This window comes from Sapajus apella, unplaced genomic scaffold (genome assembly GCF_009761245.1).
Source record: "Sapajus apella isolate SASKATOON/1434 unplaced genomic scaffold, GSC_monkey_1.0 scaffold57, whole genome shotgun sequence".
NCBI lineage: Eukaryota > Metazoa > Chordata > Mammalia > Primates > Cebidae > Sapajus > Sapajus apella.
Genome location: NW_022436997.1, coordinates 9,702,010 through 9,719,616, shown reverse-complemented (window position 1 = coordinate 9,719,616; position 17,607 = coordinate 9,702,010). Strand labels below are relative to the sequence as shown.

Sequence of the window (17,607 nt, the reverse complement as noted above, 5' to 3'; positions counted from 1 at the left end):
GTGGTCTGTCTGGACTAGCGTTTGCTCTTGGGTAGGACAGTGTGTTAGGAGAGAACATTGGTAAATGTAGAGGAACTAAGAGAAGCTCCAACTCCAATTTTTTAAAAAAATTCTTCTACTTTTATTCCCATCCAACATAGGTTTTTGGTTTCTTTAAATCATTAAGAAGAGAACCTCAGCCCCAGGATATCCAGAAGTAGCTGGGGAAATTTCAGACATCTTGACCAAGAGCCAAGGAAGACAAAGGATTTTTTTTTTTAAGATGATTTGTTGTTAGTATATTACTTTTTAAAGACAGTTTGTTTCATCATTATTGTTAAATTAATACATTCTGGTCTTAGGAAGGAATTCAAAAATATATGGTGCATTAATTCTAAGTCTTCTGTATTCTCCTTCAGCAATAACTACTGTTAACATTGTTTATTCTATATTTTTTTCCATGCAGTGTCCAATACTTTAAGAAAAATGGGCTAATCCTATACATATAATTTTTACAACTTTATTTTCTTACTTAATAAAATGTATCATTTACTTTCCTAAGGAGTACATGTATAATATATTAATGGCATTCTCTTTAATGGCCAGTGTTTTAGTGTATGTAGTATATATTTTATTTAGTCAATTTATGTATTATACATATTATATATATAAACATATTAAATATATAATTTATATATACAAACAAGTATATTAAATATACATTTTTATGTATAAATATATTAAATATATATTATATATATTAAAATATATAAATTTAAATATATTTAAATATATATGCCTATATATTGAATTGACTAAATATATTTTACCTATTACATAATACCTAAATATATAATACATAATATACATAATATATAATATATATTATATAATATACATAATATAAACATGTAAAATACATAAATATATAATATATAATGTATATCATATGTATTATATATCATATAATTTATGTATTTTATATTATATATAATATATATGTATATTATATATAAATTGATTAAATAAAATATGACGTATTCGTATGCTAAAATTTAATCAATTTATATATATATATATTGGTGACGGGCATGGTGGCTCATGCTTGTAATCCCAGCACTTTGGCAGGCCCAAGTGGGCAGATCACCTGAGATCAGGAATTCACAACCAGCCTGGTCAACATGGTGAAACCCCATCTCTACTAAAATACAAAAATTAGCTGAGTGTGGTGGCACACGCCTGTAATCCCAGATAGTCAGGAGGCTGATGCAGGTGAACTGCTTGAACCCAGGAGGCAGAGGCTGCAGTGAGCAGAGATCATACCACTGCATTCCAGCCTGGGCAACAGAACAAGACTCCATCTCAAAAAAAAAAAAAAAATTATATATATATATATATTTTTTTGAGATGGAGTCTTGCCAATATACATATATATATATATATATATATATATTGGCAGGGGGAAGTTCTAATTTTCTTCTGTTACAGAGAATACAGCAGTGAACGTCCTTCTACATGTAATTTTGAACATGTTTGTGTTTCTATTTGTTAAATTCCCTAAAATGGAAACGCACAGACACAGAATATTTTTTGAAAAATGTTTTAAATGGTACATTTTGAATTATAGGTGCCATGTTGAGAAAAAAGTCACTTGTACTTTTATAACATATTATTAGTAATGGGAATGCCAGCCTTTGCCTTGCCTTCAATTGAGATAGCTCTTTGTATAAACAGTTAACTGTGATTTTTAGATATTCCAGAGAATAGCTCACTTTGCCCATCATTCTTGCTTCTTCTATTTATTGGTCCTTAATTTATTTTAAAAATTAAATGTTTTAAATTATAAACATAAGTTACATTACAGAAAATTTTGAAAACAAAGATTAAGAAAAATATCCATAATCATTCTGATTTGTACCTTTATTTGAAAAACATAGTCCTATAGCTGTGTGCTTACAATTCTGAGTTCTGTATTTATCACTTAATCTGTTTTGAATTTTCTCTTGCTGCATAGATTCTGTTAGGTTTAATGTGGTTTAATCATTTCACTATACTCGGCAAATTAATATTTCGACTCTGGCTTTTATTACTTGAGTCTTCAAATTTCTCCTTGTTCATTAATTTCTTCATGTGCCGAAAAACTTCTATTAATAATAAATACTATGAATTCTGTTAACTAACTACAAATGCCTAGTAGTTGTATGCCAACAAAACAACAAAACAGAAACCTTGAGACTTTACTGGGTAGATTTATTTTCCTCAGGATATTTGGCAGTTTTTTCATCTTTCAGATTTGTGAAGATGAAAACAATAAAATAAATTGTTTTACTTATCTATTGCTGCTTAACAAACCACCACAAATCTTAGACAACCACCATTCTTGAATTTGAGCTAGGTTCAGTTATATAGTTCTTCTGCTGATAGTGACTGTGGTCATACTTAGGTAGCTACATGCAGCTGACATGCTAGCTATGGCTCTAGCATGGCTGGGCCTCTAACTTGGCTCAGGGCCTCTCTCCTCATGTAGCGCCTCCACATGATTTATTCAACAAAGTAGCTAGACTTCTTACCCAGAGTGCAAAAAATGGAGCCTGCCAGGTCTTTTTACAGATGGGGCCAGAGCTAGGAATGTATCTGTGAGTTAAAATGGACAGCTTGATTTCCTTGAAAACTGGCATAAGACAAGGATGCCCTCTCTCACCACTCCTATTCAACATAGCTTTAGAAGTTCTGGCCCAGGCCATCAGTCAAGAGAAAGAAATAAAAGATATTCAAATAGGTAAAGAGGAAGTCAAATCGTCTCTATTTGCAGATGGCATGATTGTATATTTAGAAAACCCCACTGTCTCAGCCTAAAATCTTAATCTGATAAGCAACTTCAGCAAAGTCTCAGGATACAAAATCAATGTGCAAAAATCACAAACATTCCTATACACCAATAACAGAGAGCCAAATCATGAGTGAATTCCCATTCACAATTGCTACAAAGAGAATTAAATACCTAGAAATACAACTTACAAGGGATGTGAAGGACCTCTTCAAGGAGAACTACAAACCACTGCCCAAGGAAATAAGAGAGAACACAACAATTGGAAAAACATTCCATGCTCATGGTTAGGAAGAATCAAGATCATGAAAATACCCATACGGCCCAAAGAAATCTATAGATTCAGTGCTATCCCCGCATCAAGCTACCATTGACTTTCTTCACAGAACCGGAAAAACAAAAACAAAAAAAAACCACCTTAAATTTCATATGGAACCAAAAAAGAGCCCACATACCCAAGACAATTCTAAGCGAAAAAACAAAGCTGGAGGCATCACATTACCTGACTTCAAACTATACTACAAGGCTACAGTAACTAAACAGCATGGTACTGGTATCAAAACAGAGATATAGACCAATGGAACAGAACAGAAGCCTCAGAAATAATAGCACACACCTACAGCCATCTGATCTTTGAGAAACCTGACAAAAACAAGCAATGGGGAAAGGATTTCCTAGTCAATAACTGGTGTTGGGAAAACTGGCTAGCCATATGCAGAAAGCTGAAACTGGATCCCTTCCTTACACCTTATACAAAAATTAACTCAAAATGGATTAAAGATTTAAATGTAAGACCTAAAACCATAAAAAAACCCTAGAAGAAAACCTACATAATATTCAGGACATCCTCATGGGCAGACTTCTTGACTAAAACACCAAAAGCAATGGCAACAAAAGCCAAAATAGACAAATGAGATCCAATTAAACTAAAGAGCTTCTGCACAGCGAAAGAAACTCATCAGAGTGAACAGGCAACCTACAGAATGGGAGAAAATTTTTGCTATCTACCCGTCTGACAAAGGGTAATATCCAAAATCTACAAAGAACTTAAACAAATTTACAGGAAACACAACACCATCAAAAAGTGGGCAAAGAATATGAACAGACCCTTCTCAAAAGGAGACATTTATACAGACAGTAAACATGAGAAAAAGATTGGTCATTAGAGAAATGCAAATTAAAGCCACATTGAGATACCATGTCACGCCAGTTAGAATGGCAGTCATTAAAAAGTCAGGAGACAACAGATGTTGGAGAAGATGTGGAGAAGTAGGAATGCTTTTACACTGTTGGTGGGAGTACAAATTAGGTCAACTATTGTGGAAGTCAGTACAGAGATTCCTCAAGGATCTACAACTAGAAATACCATTTGACTCAGCAATCCTATTACTGGTGCAAAGAATTATAAATTGTTATAAAGACACATGCGCACATACCTTTATTACAGCCCTGTTCACAATAACAAAGCCTTGCAACCAAGTCATATACTCATCAATGATAGACTGGATAAAGAAAATGTGGCACATATAGGCCATGGAATACTATGCAGCTGTAAAAAAGGATGAGTTTATGTCCTTTGCGAGGATATAGATGGAGCTGGAAATCATCATTCTCAGCAAACTGACATAAGAACAGAAAACTAAACACTGCATGTTCACTCATATGTGGGAGTTGAACAATGAGAACACAGGGACACAGGGAGGGAAATGTCACATAGTGAAGACTGTTGGGGGGAGGGGCCTAGGGAGGGATAGCATTAGGAGAAATACCTAATGTAGATTACATGGTGATGGATGCAGCAAACCACCATAGTATGTGTATATCTATGTACCAAACCTGCACGTTCTACACATGTACTTGGAACTTAAAGTACAATTTTAAAAAACTGGGGGAGGACAGCTTAGCCAAAAAGGACTACTGGGAGTTGTAGTTGTTTGGGGGCCACCAGTGTAACACTGTCACAGATGGCATCTAATGGTGATTTTAATTTGAATTTTTTAGATTAGTGGAGTGGAACATTTTCTCAAGGTATGTTATCATTTTCCTTTCTGTGAAATGTCATTTCAAGTTTTTGCCCACCTTGAGTAATTTGTCTTTTCATATTGATTTGTAGAAGTTCTTCATATAATCTGGATGTTAATCCTTTGTTGGTTATGTGTGTTACAGCCATCTTTGACCAGTTTATAGTTTCTTTGCTGTCTTTATGCTGCTTTTGATAAATGAAATTCTTAATTTAATGGTAATTGAATTTACCCATCTTTTATGGTTTGTGTTTTTTGCGCCTTTTCTCCAAGGCATAAAATATTCTTGTACATTATCTTCTAAATATTTTATAGTTCTATCTTTTACATGTATGTTTCTAATTCACTTGCAGTTAATTTTAGGAATTGATGCAAGGCAAAGGTCCAATGTCTTTTTTTTCTTTTTGCCATATGTGGCCTTTATTCTATACTTTTGGTTTAGTTCTGCTGTATCTTAAATGTTGTATGTTCACCTTTGATGGATTCTTTATTTTGCTGGAGCACAGCTATGCAGTTTTGGAAACAAGCTACTTAAGAGGAATTCACTATGTAATTGGGCATTTTTACAAATATGATCAAACAGCTATAATTCTGTGAGGAGATAACATTTGAGCTGAGACCTCAAATATTAGAAACTAACTTTATAAAGAGCCAAAGGAAGAATGTTCCTGGCAGAGGGCTTAGCAGGTATTCCTGACAACTGGAATAAAGAGGTACTTAAAATTTAGTAAAAACAGACCAGGCTCAGTGGCTCAGGCCTATAACCATAGCACTTTGGAAGGCCTACACAAGTTGATCGCTTGAGTCCAGGAGTTTGATTCTAGCCTGGGCAACACGGTGAAACCTCATCTCTACAAAAAATGTCAAAAAAATTAGTTGGATGGGGTAGTGTGCACCTATAGTCCCAGCTCCTTGGGAGGCTAAGGTTGAAGAATCACTTGAGCTTAGGAGGCCAAGGTTGCGTGAGCCGAGATCATGCTACTGCACTTCAACCTGGGTGAGAGAGTGAGATCCTGTCTCAAAAAAAAAAAAAAGAAAAAGAAAGGTAAAAGAAATTAGCCAGGTGCTGTGACTCATGCCTGTAATTCCAGCACTTTGGGAGGCTGAGGCGGGCAAATCACCTGAGGTCAGGAGTGTTTGACACCAGCCTGGCCAACATGGTGAAACACTGTCTACTAAAAATGCAAAAATTAGCCAGGCATGGTGGCGTGCACTTGTAATCCCAGTTACTTGGGAGGCTAAGGCAGGAGAATCACTTGAACCCCGGAGGCAAATGTTGCAGTGAGCCAAGATTTCACCATCGCACACTCTGGGAGAGTACAATGGTGTAACAAAAGCAAGACTTCATCTCAAAAAAAAAAAAAAAAAAGTAGTAAAAATGAAAAGCTGACAGGGAAGTCATGGTTCAAGATGTAGTATTATCTAAAATGAGGCCAGATTCTAAGGAGTTGAATCATAGAAAGGAAGTTCCATCGGCCTCTATACTTAGAACATTCTTTCAAGTATCTGTTTTAATAACCATAGTCTGACATCTTACATTCTATGAATTTAATCACATATTGTTTCTGTAGTGATGAGTATTTATATATTTTATGTTTGTAGACTTTTTCAGAATATATCTGTGTAATAGAGCACAGAAGATCCAATCTCTGGATAGAATGCAAATACTGAAACCTTGATGATGGGAAAAAAAATGGTATAGCTAATAAAAGTTGGATAGTGAAGGAGAGATGTACTGATTTTCTTATTGTACAGAATGGAAATTCAAGAAATATAGTGTAAAGTAATGGATCAAGTCGAGATTACATTTATTCAAAGTTTGAAAGGTAATTTATCTAAGAACTAAAGACATAACTATACAGATATAAAAGACATATGAAGATATAAAGGTATAAAAGATATAAAGACAACTATAAAAACTTTAAAGGATGTAGGCAAATTCTGTCATTGGGAGAAAATCATAGGATCTTGCTTAATATGTAATTGTAATTGAAGAAATAAAAGTCTAATCATATTTAAAGTTTTGGGGGTTAGCACTAAAATGATTAAAGTCAGAAATGGAGAAGAGGGTTTAATTATCTCTATGGAGTGAGATTGGTAGTAACAATTAGTGGTGTTTTATTTTCTATTTTGTTTCATTCTATAACTTTATATTTCTAGTATTGTGTGCATTTGTTACTTTAAGTACTACAATTAGAAGAGTAAAAAAAAGGAAAGCTAAAGCTACAATTCTATGATGAAAGAATGACAATTGTGAGAAACTGAGCAGTATCAGTTGGACATGTAGGATAGAATTATTTTCCATTTCATGAAAATTTCTACTCTGTAGTAGTTTAATTAAAATGAGTCTAGTTGAGTTAGAAAATTAAACTTATGACAATACCATGGATATATTTGTTTATTCAATAACATTGATAAGTGGAATAAATCTCATACTGTTACTCCCCTGTGCCTGTCCCTGGTGTGCTTCAAGCTAGTCTGAAGGAAAGCTCACAACGGTTTCTGTTGAATGAATGTAATATGTATTTTTCTTTGATATTTGAAGTATAAAGTATTGAAATTTCAAAGAATTTTTTAGATCATCTTCAGTGGAAGGGGAACTTTTTCTCTAACACATAACCAGGAGTCATAATCTCAACGGACGAGACTCCAACCATGTGTTTTTAGACCATATTCCCTCCTTTGGTGATCCTGATGTGTACCCTTAGCTGAGAACCACTCATCTCATCCAACTGCTTCTTTTACAGAAGTAAAAACTTAAGCACTGTGGTTTGCATAGCTAATTAGTGGCAGAGCATAGGTTTACTCTTAGCATCACATGTTCAATGCCATAGTTCTGAAAAACTGATCTACATGTAGTTTTTATAGTCTAGAGTGTTTTCCTGACTCATTCTGCTTATTTTAGCTTATACTTACATTTCTTTTAAAGACCTTTTAATAGCTTACCTCTTTCTAAAACATACTATCTCCTTCTTAAATAAACTTCTAATCATCCCACCTCTTTTCAGCCTCACCTCTACTTACATTTTTTGGTAATACCCAGTGTTTCCGATTCCTGAGCCAATACCATTTAGCCTACTTGTGAATTAGGTTTCTGATTTGTTCATGCTGAATCAGTTACCAATTCACTCACCCACTTTCTAACATTCAAAGTTTTTTTGATATCTTTTCCAATTTTTCAATTTATTTCTGCATGCCTATACTTTTTTACATTCCTTTCTGCCATTCTTTTACTGTGAAATTTACCACTTTTATCAAAGCTCTGATTTTTACAAGTTTCAAATGAAAAAAATTTAGTAAAGAATTACTGACACAGTAGTAAACAACAAAATGACATGACTGCTCTAAAAATTGCATATATAATGAACTGCTGTCTTGATGTATTCTTACTCAAACCTCTAGCGGGGTAACTATTTCTTGTACTTGGTCAGATGATTGGATTTGGAAAAACTTTAGGTAAATATACTTTTATTCCTCCTTTTCTAGGGTATAGGCAAGTCTTTCGCTAGTGGTTTTAAGTAAAATTAAATTTGCATTTTTTCAGTTTCCCTGGTAGAACTCAAAGTAAAATGTACAGCTTCTACAAGGGATTGGAAGAACTTCCTTATTGTATGGGGAGAAGTTGGCTGACAGCAATAATAATGATTGCTAAGAACTTCCTTATTGTATGGGGAGAAGTTGGCTGACAGCAATAATAATGATTGCTTTTGTTTATTGGTCACTTCTCTGTGCCACTTGCTTTACAAACATTTTATTGTCCTCAAAATGTTAAAAGTAGGTATTATCTCCTTTTCACAAATGATGAAATAGCTTTGCTAAGGTTAAGTAACTTACCCAGCAATACACAGATATTCTTAGGGACACTCAAACCTCTGACTCTGAAATTCATTTTTTCCCACTTTCTACCTTGTTAGACTCATAATTATTTTAATAATATCAGTACAGTAATAGTCAACACTTATTCTATACCACATACTATTTTAAGCTCTTTATAAATAGACATGTAATTCTCAGTTTAACCTCATGAGATAGGCACCAGTATTCTCTTTTAAGGAGGTCAGGGAGATTAAGTAACTTGTTCAAAGTCAATTACTCACAGCTATAATGAGTAAAGCCATGATTCTATCACCATTGTTTGGCTGTTATTGAAGTATGTGAGAATATTTATGATCGTTTTGATTGATTACTTAATCTGTTAAAAGGGCTCTAAATTTTTAAAACAGTAATATTTGAGGTTTTTTTTTCTTAAAGCTCTGAGAAGATAATGTGAAAAATAAACATCTTACCATAGTTTAAGGCTTCTAGTTAGTATACCAACCCTTGCCAAGAAGTGAATAAATTGGGATGAGAGAAGTAGGAGGAAGGGGGTGTATTTTGTTTCTATATTAGAGTTCTGGCATTAACACTTGCAGATTGAGAAAAATTAAAGAATTGTCTCTAAAATACCTTCCTTATTATGCTGTACTTTCTTTTTCTAATTTCAAGAGAGAAAATAGCATGTATTTCATCCTGTCTTTACTATATTAGGAGGCTGAAGATAGCATATATTATCTTGGTAAATTTTTAGGAGAAAATTTGTCTAGAATTAAACATTTGGATGTATTAGAACACTGCATGTCTCTAACTTGGACATGCACATTGGATTTGGTTTTCTGTCTGTTCTGTGACATCATGAGACATTCAAATAGAAGGAAGTTACTCTGAGGTTCCTGGTTGATACTTTGACTTTCTAGTATTAAACTACTTGCTTATTAGGTTTGCCTCCTTCTTCCTCCACTCTTCTCCCTCCTCCCCTTCTCCCCACCAGAAAAAATTACTTTAAAAGGAAGACTAGTAGACAGTCCTTCAGGAAATATTTTGGTCTTTCTATAACTGGTATGACCCATTAGTAGTTTAGGTTCATTCGTTCAAACACTTAAGTATGAATAATTACTTTTTCATTTTGATGATTTAACATTTACGATTTAGGAAGGAGTATATTTAATTCCTCCCTTCTTCCCTCTCTTCCTTCCTTAAGATTTTGTGGTTCGGTTTGTACAGCAAGGTTCTATGACTTTCATGAAAGGCAGCTAAGAGTGACTTTCCAACACAGGGAAAGAGTGAGAGAATTCCAGCAGCTCCTAACTCCAGTCTGGAATTGTGCAATTCTGGCTACAGGAGAGCCCCTTGATCCTCCAAACCTCTGAAACTAACATAGGGAGCTGCCAGTAAACCATGGGATGGAACTACTTTAAGGGAGGTACCTTGCACAGGGACCCATAACCTTTCTGAGACCAAAGCAGCTACAGCAAGACACCATTTTCAAACCTAGCTTTGGCAGACTACATGCTGTCCTAGGGTCCAGCAGGGCTAGGACCAAGGTGTTAGGGAAACTCAGGCTGTTGTTACTGGGACTTGGGCAAGAGCTTGGAGGGCTCCTGTAGCCAGGGTTGTACAATGAGTAATTTGTGGGCCACAGCAGTCAGTTCTAGTAAGTGAGCAGAGCACAAGTTGCCATTAGGACTTGGTTGTGAGATAGGGTGGGGCTCCTGCAGCTGGTACTGTGGTGTGAGCTAGGCATGGGCTACCACTACCAGAGCTGGGGAATGACCCCAACCAGGACCGGGGTATGAGAAGAATATGCATTCCCCACCCACTAGATTAGGCTATGGCCACCAAGGCTGGCCTCATCCTGTTCAGTGACAGGAGCTCAGTGTGGTTCCTACTTCTCCTCACCCAAGCTCTCTGACTTTGGCCTGAGGACAGCCCCATCCCTGCCCACTGTAGCTATAGCCCGCTCTCATTGGATAGCCTGAGTACAAGCCTGCCCAGCTCAACTTTGCATCCCCCTGCGAGACAGAGCACATAGCTCAGGATCCTGGGGAATATCCAACCCAATCCTCACGTTGGGTAGCCACACACTCCTCCTAGAAACCAGAAATTGGGCCTAAACTTCCAGTGGTTACTACCTCAGGTGGTACCAACCTATAAGTGCCACTTTTGGGCCTGGTGACATGTGTGCCCAGCGCATCAACATCAGTGCATACCACTCAAAACCACAGAATTGTTCCACCAGTGCTATGGCAGTCATTCAGGCCTACTTGTCCGGTATACTACTGCTCCTGCTGGCATCCAAACAAACCACGTGAAGGACCAAAAATTGGCTTGCTGATTACCACCAACACAGGTGCCAGTGTACATTGTACTGTGGCACAAAGATAGGCATGCTTAATCCACCACTGTGACCTGAAGACTGGCTCACTTGGAATCCAGGTCCTCATCACAACCTTACCACAGCTTCTGTAATAACCACTCCCTAGCCCCTGAATAAATTAGATACCACTAACACCATTTACAGCCAAAGAAATTATATGGAGACTACATTACTACATGCACCCAGATTCAAAGCCAAGGTGCTCTACCCAACCAGGATCATAAATATACCTTCAGGAAAAAGTTCTCCCCTACAAAAGTAAATTCAAAAATAGGAAGAAGTGACTACTATACCACATGTGTAGATATCAAGGTAAGGACAGAAAACAAGGAAATACGATACCTTCAATGGTTTGCAGTATTTGTGTAGCAGTTGTTGTTAATCCAAAAGAAGCTATCAAAATCTCAGATAAAGAATTCAAAATATTGATTTTAAAGAGGTTCAGTAAGATACAAGAGAATCATGAAAATCAATGTAAAGAAATCAGAAAACAATTCAAGATATGGATGATTTATGAAAACCAAAAATACTTTTGAAAGGAACCAAATAGAAATTCTGGAACTAAAGAATTTATTGAGGGAAATACAAAATACATTTGAAAGCTTCAAAAATAGACTAAATCAGGCAGAAGGAGCAAACTCGGAACTAAAAGATGAATCTTTTGAAATAATCTAGTCAGATAAAAATAAAAGAATAAAAAGAGTGAACAAAGCCTTCAAGATGTTTGGGGCATAAAGTCAGTGAATATTTGAATTATCAGCATTTTAAAGAGAATAACAGGAAAGGATTAGAAAACCTATTTGATGAGACAGTAGGTGACAATGTTCCAAGTCTAGCAAGAGATTTAGGCATTCAGATACAAGAGGTTCAGCAATTGCTAGGCAGATACAATGAAAAAGGGTCTTCTCCATGGCACATTAAAGTCAGACTGTCTGAAATCAAAGATAGAAGAGCAAATCCTAAAAACGGCAAGTGAAAATCCTCTGGTCACCTACAAAGGAAATCTCAACAGACTAACAGCTGATTTCTCAGCAGAAACCTAACAGGCTCAAAGAGAATGGGATGATATATTCAAAGGGCTCAAACAAAACAAAAACCTGTCAGAATGCTGTATCCAGCAAAATTAGTCTTCATAAAGGAAGGAAAAATAAAATCTTTAACTGAGGAAATTTGTTACCGCTAGACCAGACCTATGAGAAATGCTTAAGGGAGTCATAAACGTGGACATGACAGACCAGTATTTGTCAAACATTTACCATCATGAAAAAACATAAAAGTTAAAACTCACTGGTATAGCAATCATACAAAAGAAGAAGAAAAAAAAAAGATACAAATGGTACCACAGCCAAACTACAATGGAAAATTTTCTCTTTCCCTAAGAGAAAAGAAGGGAAAAAAGAATATGTAAGGCAATAGAAAACAGTTAACAATGGCAGGAACAAAGCCTAACCTATTAATAACTAACTTAATACAGATTAAATTCTCCATTCAGAATATACAGAATATTTAAATGGTAAAAAAAATGATCCAACCATATACTGCATACAAGAAACTCACCTAACTTGTAAAGACACAGGTAGCCTGAAAGTAAAGGGACAAAAAAAAAGATATTTTATGCAAACAGAAACCAAAAGTGAGCAGGAGTGATTATCCTTTTATCAGATAAAACAGACTAAGTCAAAAAAAAAAAAAAGACAAAGACGGTCTTTACACAATCATAAAAGGATCAGTCCAGCAAGAGGATATAACACTTCTGGATATGTATGTATCCAACACTGGAGCACTCAGATTCATAAAGTATTACTAAATCTAAAAATAGATAAACTGCAGTACAGTAATTACGAGGGACTTTAACACCCCACTCACAAGCATTAGATCAAGACAGAAAATGAGCAAATAAACATTGGCTTTAAACTGGACTTTAGACCATGTGGACCCAACACTTAGAAAGCATTCTATCTAGCAACTGCAGAATATACATTCTTTGATGAGCACAAGGAACATTCTCCAGGATAGAACATATGTTAGGCCACAGAAATACTCAAAAAAATTTTTTAAATGAAATCATATCAAGTATCTTCTCAGATTACAATGAGAAGAGATGAGAGAAGATCCAAATAAAGCCAGAAATTAAAAGGAGACATTACATTGGATGCCACAGAAATACAAAGGATCATCAGGGCCAATTTTAACAACTATATGCAGAAAACCTGGAAAATCTATAGGAAATGGATACATTCCTGGAAACATACATCCTCCCAAGATTGAACCAGGAAGAAATATAAAACCTAAATAGACTTAAAATGTGAAGCAAGATTGAGTCAGCAATAAAAAGTCTGCCAGCAAAGAAAAGTCCAAAATTGGTATAATTTGGCTGTGAATGTATCCAAACATATTAAGAAAATCTAATATAAAGTCTCCCCAAGCTATTCCAAAAAAATGGAAGAGGAGGGATTTCTCCCTAACTCATTCTTCAAGGCCAGATTTAGTGTAATTTCTATCAAAATAACATCATTCTTCAAAGAATTAGAGAATTTTTTTTTAGAGGAGACAATTCTGTAATTCATAGGAAAACACAAAAGTGCCTAAATAGCCAAAACAATCCCAAGCAAAAACAAAGAGGTGTCACATTACCTGACTTTAAAATATAATACCATCATAACCAAAATAGCATGCTGTTGATTTAAAAATAGACACATAGACCAATGGCACAGAATAGAAAACCCAGATCAGCCACTTATTACTATCAGCCATGTATACAATCAACTGATTTTTAACAAAGCCAACAACTTACATTGTGGAAAAGACATTCTCTTCAAAAGTAGTGCTGGGAAAATTGTATTGCCACATTCAGAATAGTGAAACTGGACCCCTTTCTCTCAATGTACACGATAATCAACTGAAAAATGGATTAAAGGCTTAAATTTAAGATGCAAAATAAAAAAGTTCTAAAAGAGAACCTAAGGTAAACTCTCTTGGACATTGGTCTAGACAAATAATTTATGTTTAAGAACTCAAAAGCACAGGCAACAAAATCAAAAATGGATAAACAGGACAAACTAAAAACCTGCATAGCAAAAGTAATAATCCAGAGTAATCAGACAACCTGTTGAATGACAATGTATTTGCTAACTGTTCACCTGAAAGGGACTCATCCAGGATGTACACGGAACGCAAACATCTCCAAAGAAAAATTTATTAAAAAGTGGGCAAAGATTTTCTCCCACTCTGTGGGTTGTCTGTTTACTCTGCTCTTTTGCTGTGCAGAAGCTTTTTAATTAAGTCCCATCTTTTTATCTTTATTTTTGTTGCATTTGCTTTTGGGTTCTTGGTCATGACGTCTTTGCCTAAGCCAATGTCTAGAAAGATTTTTTGATGTTGTCTTCTAGAATTTTTATAATTTCAGGTCTTAGATTTAAGTGTTTGATCTGTCTTGAGTTGATTTTTGTATAAGGGGAGAAATGAGGATCCAGTTTCATTCTCTTACATGTGGCTTGCCAAATATCCCAGCACCGTTTGTTGAATAGAGTGCTCTTTCCCCACTTTGTTTGCTTTCTCCAAGATCAGTATTGTAAGTATTTAGGTATATTTCTACGTTCTCCATTCTGTTCCATTGGTCTTTGTGCCCATTTTGATAACCAGTACCATACTGTTTTGGTGACTGTGGCCTTGTATAGTATAGCTTGAAGTCAGGTAATGTGATGCCTCCAGATTTGTTCTTTTTGCTTAGTCCTGCTTTGGCTATGCAGGCTCTTTTGTGGTTTCACGTGAATTTTAAGATTTTTTCTTTCCATTTCTGTCAAGAAGGATGGTGGTGTTTTTGTGGGAATTGCGTTGAATTTGTAGATTGCTTTTGGCAGTATGGTCATTTTCACAATATTGATTCTACCCATCCATGAGCGTGAAAGGTATTTCTGTTTCTTTGCATTGTCTATGATTTCTTTCAGCAGTGTTTTCTAATTTTCCTTGTAGAGGTCTTTCACCTCCTTGGTTAGGTATATTCCTAAGTATTTTAATTTTTTTGCAGCTATTTCACAATCTATACATCTGACAAAGAATATCCAGAATCTACAAGGAACTCAAACAAATTAGCAAGAAAAATACAGACATTCTCATCATAAAGTGGGCTAAGGACATGAATAGACAATTGTCAAAAGATATATACAAATGGCTAACGTGAAAAAATACTCATCACTAATGATCAAGGAAAATGCAAATCAAAACCACAATGAGATGCTACTTTACTCCTGCAAAGAATGGCCATAATCACAAAATAATGGATGTTGGCATGGATGTGGTGAAAAGGAATCACTTCTATACTGCTGGTGGGAATGTAAACTAGTACGTATAACCACTATGGAAAACAGAGTGTTAATTCCTTATAGAACTAAAAGTAGAACTACCATTTGATCCAGCAATTCCCACTGCTGGGTATATACCCAGAGGAAAAGAAGTCATTATATGAAAAAGATACTTGCACATATGCACATTTATAGCAGCACAGTTCACAATGGCAAAAGTATGGAATAAGCCCAATTGCCCATCAGTCAACGAATGGATAAAAAAATTGTGGTATATATATCTATGGAGATCTATCTATCTATCTATCTATCTATCTATCTATCTATCCATCCATCCATCCATCCATCCATCCATCCATCCATAGAGAGAGAGAGAGTAGAATACTACTCAGCCATAAAAAGGAACAAATTAATGGCATTTGCAGTGACCTGGATGGAACTGGAGGCTATTATTCTAAGTGAAGTGACTCAGGAATGGAAAACCAAATATTGTATGTTCTCACTTATAAATGGGGGCTAAGCTATGAGGATGCAAATGCACAAGAATGATACAGTGGAGCCTGGGAACCTAGGGGAAAGGATGGAGCAGAGTGAGGGATAAAGACTACAAATTGTGTTCACTGTATACTGTTTGGGTGATGGGTACACCAAAATCTCACAAATCACCACTAAAGCACTTATTCATATAACCAAATATGGCCTGTTCCCCAAAACTGATAGAAATAAAATTTTGTAGGTAGAAAATTTTTTTAAAAAGGTAGGCCAAAGAGCAAAAGACATGAGTAGACATTTCTCAAAAGAAAACTGACAAACGGTCAACAGGTGTATGAATTACTCAGCATTACTAATCATCAGAGAAGTACAAATCAAAACCAGAATGTCATACCACTTTACCTTAGTCAGATTGCCTCCTATTAAAATATATACCAGGTGTTGGCAAGGATGCAGAGAAAAGGGAACTCATACTGTTGGTGGGACAGTAAAGTAGTACAGTCACTAAGGAAAATAGTATGGAGAATTCTATACTATTTTCTAACTGAAAATAGAATGGAATATATAGAATAAATAGAATTCTATACTATTTCTAACTGAAAATAGAATTACTGTTTGATCCAGTAATCCCACCACTGGGTCTTTACTCAAAGGAAAAAATCAATATATCAAAGGAATACATGTGTTCCTATGTTGATTATAGCACTACTCACAAGAGCAAAGATATTGCAGTCAACCTAAGCTCTCATCAATAGATGAAAGGGTAAAGAAAATGTATATCTATAATGGAATACCATTCAGCCATTGAAAGAATGAAATCATGTTATTTCCAGCAACATGGATGGAACTGGAAGTCATTAAGTGAAATTAGATAGGCAAAATAAGAAAAATATCACAACTTATATGTGGGAGCCAAAAATTTGATCACATGGAAGTAGAGAGCAGAAGGATAAGAGACTGGGAATGGTGAGTGGAGGGGAGGGGGAAGAATGAAGAGAAGTTTGTTAAAGGCACAATACAGTAAGTTAGAAGGAATAAATTCAGTGTTTGAGAATAGAGTAACATGACTATAGCTAAGAATGTATTGTTCTCACGTGATGACTACCCTAAATACCCTGACTTGAACACTAGGCATTATATACACATAATTATCACATGTACCCCATAAATTTGTACAAATATTTTTTAAAAACATGAATATCATTTATTTTGCAAAATGTGATTTTAGTGGTGAGGATGTATGATGTGTAAAAATGTGGGTTTTTTTCCCCCAAAAGTTGAGTAAGATGTCAAAATTAAGTATATTTGTCTGAGTCCCACAAAATACTGATCAAGGAGAAAATTTTGCAAATACAGGATAGCTAAGTAGTATCAGCTTCCTAAAATTCAGACTTTCACCCCCCAAAAGGTTACATTTAAAACAAATTCTTAGTTTGTAGTAAGTTATATAAAACATTCTTCTATTATTTTTAAAGCTTTAAAAATTTAAGGTAATTTATGTTTTCTCAGTTCTATAAGTTTGTAACCTTCATTTTAAGAGGCATTCAGGTAAAAATGTCTTTCTTCTACAATAAGGCACATCAAAAACATGACAGAGTGCCTGCCACAAAGTGAGTTATATAACAAATGGTAGCTGTTGCTTATGCAGTTTTTGTTGACTCGTAACTAAACTCCAAAGAGTAATGCCTGAGTAATAACAAAAGTGTCAGAGGCATTGGTTTAGTTGACAGTTACATATCATTTACTTCAAGATTTCTTGAGACTAACCTCTGTTGCTAGGACTTATTAAAAACA

At 35.2% G+C, this 17,607-nt stretch overlaps 1 protein-coding gene across 7 annotated transcripts in view; it reads left to right on the top strand.

Annotated features, from left to right (window-relative positions):
• The window catches only part of KIAA1328 (KIAA1328 ortholog), a 338,167-nt gene that overhangs the window by 148,607 nt on the left and 171,953 nt on the right, over positions 1-17,607 (top strand). The gene's annotated exons all lie outside the window — the stretch shown is intronic.